We start from the raw sequence: 4081 nt of genomic DNA on the forward strand, positions 1-4081 counted from the left end.
GATGGCTCGACCCTCCCACCCCACGCGTGTCTGCACCCCCTAAAGCTGTGACCGAGGGGGCTTAAAGGAGAAGGAGGCCATTACCCACTGCAGCCCCGTTAGTGCTGCCCAAAGTGGGAGCAGACCCCAAGCAGCGCCCACAAAATTCCCCCTCCCCAGTGGTTTTTTATCGCTCTCCCCCGTTTTTCCCGTGTGGGGAACCGGGAGAAGCTGGAAGCACAGTGGGGTGACCCACTGAGGACTGGGAATGCCGTCGGTCTGGATGGGGCGGGATGTCCCAGAGTGGTGGGAAATGTTGGGGGAAAGGGGTGCTTTACTTCATGTTGGGTTGGTTTTGAACTTGGGGAAATTTGGGGGAATTTGGGGTGGGTTTGGGCCTTGGGATGCCATTGGGGCCTTGTGAGTGGCTCGCAATGGCAAGACCCCAAAACCTGCTTGTGGAAAGGGGTCAGGGTGAAACCCCTTCCCCAAGGAGGGTCCGGGAAGGGGGGGAGATGAGTTGAGGTGCTGTTTTCTCTGTAAATCATGGAAGCAGCCTCTCAGACGAGGCTTGGAACAGCCTGGTCTGGTGTAAGGTGTCCCTGCCCACGGCAGGAGGGTCAGGACTGGATGGGCCTTTAGGTCTTTTCCAACCCAACCCATTCTGGAGCTGTAGGATTCCATGAAAACCACCTCACGGCGGGAGAAGGGCTGGATGGAGCACGGAGGGGGGAATTACGGCCGGAGAGAGAACTCTTGGGACTGCTTTAGGTTTCACCAGCAGATTCCCCCGGCTGAACCCCTCGGCTGGGCTGAATTTAGCAGCAGAAGAGATAACCAGCAGATAAGGACTGATACCCTGGGAGGACAGCGGGAGACAATGGGCGGACAAGGGGAGAGAAGCCGGAGGCAGCGTTGGGAAGGGGTAAGGATGGAAGAGAGCCGAGAAGAAGGGGCTTTAAGGGAGGTCTGTGTTCCCCCCGACCCCCCGGGAATGGTTGGTGTGTAACCGGCCTAGGACGGAGCTTTTCCACAGGATTCCCTAAAGAGGAGCAGGACTCACGGGAGGGGAACAAGGAGCGAGTTCCCCTCTTGCCCTGCAAATAGTAGTGGTGATAATAAAAATATCAACCAAAAAAAAAATTAAAAAAAGCAAAATCCAGTCACTTTTCAAGCCCGAGGAGACAATAGGAGGAAGCTTTTGGGGAGGCCTCTAGGAAGGGGCTCGCTGGGGTCCCGGCGAGGAAGAGGAGCGAGGGGACGGAGAAGCGCTACCCACCTTCAGTGCTGGGGGGCACAGGGGTGGAGGGGGGCGAGGCCGTGGGGCAGGGACCCCCCCCTCGCTGTGGGGAAGGCAGAGGGCTCAGAGATGCCCGGCTCCTGCTTCCTTTGGGGGGGAATAGGGGCAGCGCTGCCCCCCTCCCGGCTCCCCAGTCTGCCCAGTCCCACTCGCTGACTGGTTTTCCCACATCACGTGGAAGTAGGCGGCGATGGGAGGGAAGCGGGGGGGTGAAGGGGGTGGCCGGTATCTCTTGCACCATCAGCCGGGCGCCAGGTTTCGTGGCTGTGGAGAAGAGGAAAGGGAAAAAAAAAAAAAAAGGAAAAAAAAAAAGAATAAAATAAAATAATTAAATCAAACCAGCCCCACCAGCCGCGCAGCCCAGGGATGCCCGTTCCCTGCTCCCAGAAAAAAATCAGGGATTTTCTGAGCGGTACAGACACCCTCCAATCCCTCAATCCCGTTGGAGTCAACCCCTTTCGTTGGCGCTACTGCAGAGGGGAGATTTTTCCGTGTTTCTGCCCCAAATCGTGATCCCAAATACGGAGTGAGGAGGTGGCAGCTGGTCTCCCCTCTGCCCCAGCCAGTCTGGGGGTGCTCTCCCCAAACTGGACACCAGTTTCCTGCCCCTCCATGCTCGGATGGGTTTAAGGGTTAATGATGAAGTGCAGCGGGGGTGCTGCACCCTCTGCAATTTGGGGTCCCAATCCCACGTGGGGTTCAGCCCCCCATCCACAGCCCCCCTCTCCTAAGGGCTCATTTCACCCTGGGGTCTCTCCAGACATCGGGGGGGGGGGGTTCCACTGCCCTGTTTCCCGGGAATAACCCTCACACCATTAATATTTCCCACACTCTGGAATTTCCCGTGGAAATTTGGGGTTCCTACCCTAAGTCGGGGGGCGGGGGGGAGGAGATGCCAGCGGATTTTGGTGCTTGGAAATAAAAATTTTTAATTAAAATTTCAAATCTCCGTATGAAAAAGACGGGGTGGGGGTGGGGGGGGGGGAAGAGGGGATTGGGAAAGCGATTTATTGAAGGGGGATGGAAGGTGAGGAGAGCACTTGGAGAGTGGTCCAGGGTTAGGAATGAAGCCCCGGGAATGTGGGAACCCCTCATCCTCTGCCCTCACGTTATTCTGCAATACCCAGGCGGCACAGGGAATCCCCAAACCCCCAAAAATGGGAAAACGCGGTTGGAGATAACCCCAATTATCGGGATTAAAATAATTAAAGCCCCGTATAGAAATAAAATTATAAACACAGAAATGCATAACAAATGAACATCAGCAAGGATGTCTTTGTGTGTATTTGTACTTTCAGCACACGGGGGAAAAGATGTAATTTATAAAAAGTGTGCAGCTTTATACAGATCGATACAAAAATTAAGTATAGATGGGATTTAATGTATGTTATGATTCACAGGAGTGTATTACATGCAAACATAGATGTACTGTCATACCGAAATAATTCATTGTTTATAATTTATAACGCCATGTGGTATTGTTTTTGTATGTAAATTATGAAATATATAAAAATAGATATATAAACCAGAATGTTTAATAACTCCTATATAATATCTAAACATGTAAATATGTCATTTAAATATATATATGAATACATGTGTATATAGAAAATGTGCTTATGAGCACGGGGCAGCACACAGGGAAAGAAAGGGGAATTAAATATATCGATGTCGCTTTTTATATCCCTCCTCTGAAACAGCTGCCTATCCAGATGTGCCGGGTTCGGGACATTCATCTTCCCTTCCTTTGCAAAATCACCGATGGTTTTCTCTCCCAAAACAGCTTTTCACTAAAGTTTCGTTGTATTCTTGCAGAAAAGCGGCTTTTTCCTTGGTAAAATAAAAAATAGAAAAAGAAAAAAAAAAAAGAGAAAAAAAAAAAAAGGAAAAACAAACCCCGAAACAACCAAACAAAACCAATTTATATTTATTAAACCCTCCCAAGCAGCAACACCAGGAGCAGAGAAGATTTCAAGGACCTGTTTTGGCTTTGCTACTTCCAGGAAAAATGGTACAAAAGCGATTGCCGTGGATTGTTTGGCGTGAAGAGTGGCCGGATCCAGCCCTTTCTGCAGGGAATTATCGGCCGGTGGGGCCGGGAATGGCAGGGACGTGCATCCCGAAAATCGGGAGCTGAGGAGCCGCACCGAGCCCAGCCCGGCGAGACCCAAGAGCCGGCAGGGAGAGGATGGATTTAGGACACAATTTCTCCCGGAAAAAGCAGACGGGACACAGCAAAACGCAGCGGCAGAAAAAAAAACCCAAACCAAACCCAAAACTCTGTTCTGCACGCGGTGGAGACTTTTTTTTTTTCTTGCGATTAACGAAATCTGTGTGAAAATAACCCAGGGGAACAAACTTTGGCCTTGCCTCTCTCCTTTCCAGCCTTCAGTTCTGCCCCAGGCAGGAAAAAAATCGATACGAAAATATGCTTATTTTTAGGGCTTTTCTTGTGTTTTTTTTATTTTATTTATTTTATTTTTTTTTTCCCCCATATCGAACTTAGTTCCGCGGTGGTTTTAGAGTTAAAGCTCCGGGTGTTGATGCATGGGAAAAAAAAAAACAAAAACAAACCAAAAAACAACCAAACCTCCTCCCCAAAAAACCCCAAAACTCTTTAGAAACTAGTGGCGGGGGAGACGGAGGGGAAGAGGGGAGAAAGTTAATTTAAATTTCTATCTGCGCTAAAAATTGAATTTTTAAAATGTCACGAAGAAAAATGGTTAAAAATAAGGGGAAAAATCAGTGGGAAAAATGTGATTTTAGGAGGGCAAAAGGAATAAAAGCGGCCGGCGGCTGCTG

The 4081-nt window shown here is 49.7% G+C and overlaps 1 long non-coding RNA gene across 1 annotated transcript; it reads left to right on the top strand.

The window, feature by feature from the left end:
• The first annotated feature begins 7 nt into the window (after positions 1 to 7).
• LOC107201196 lies at positions 8 to 3716 on the top strand. The gene is made up of 2 exons (XR_002001472.2): positions 8 to 904; positions 2980 to 3716. It is a non-coding gene; the product is annotated as an uncharacterized LOC107201196 (long non-coding RNA).
• Positions 3717 to 4081: the final 365 nt, after the last annotated feature.

This window comes from Parus major, chromosome 3, assembly GCF_001522545.3.
Source record: "Parus major isolate Abel chromosome 3, Parus_major1.1, whole genome shotgun sequence".
Taxonomy (NCBI): domain Eukaryota; kingdom Metazoa; phylum Chordata; class Aves; order Passeriformes; family Paridae; genus Parus; species Parus major.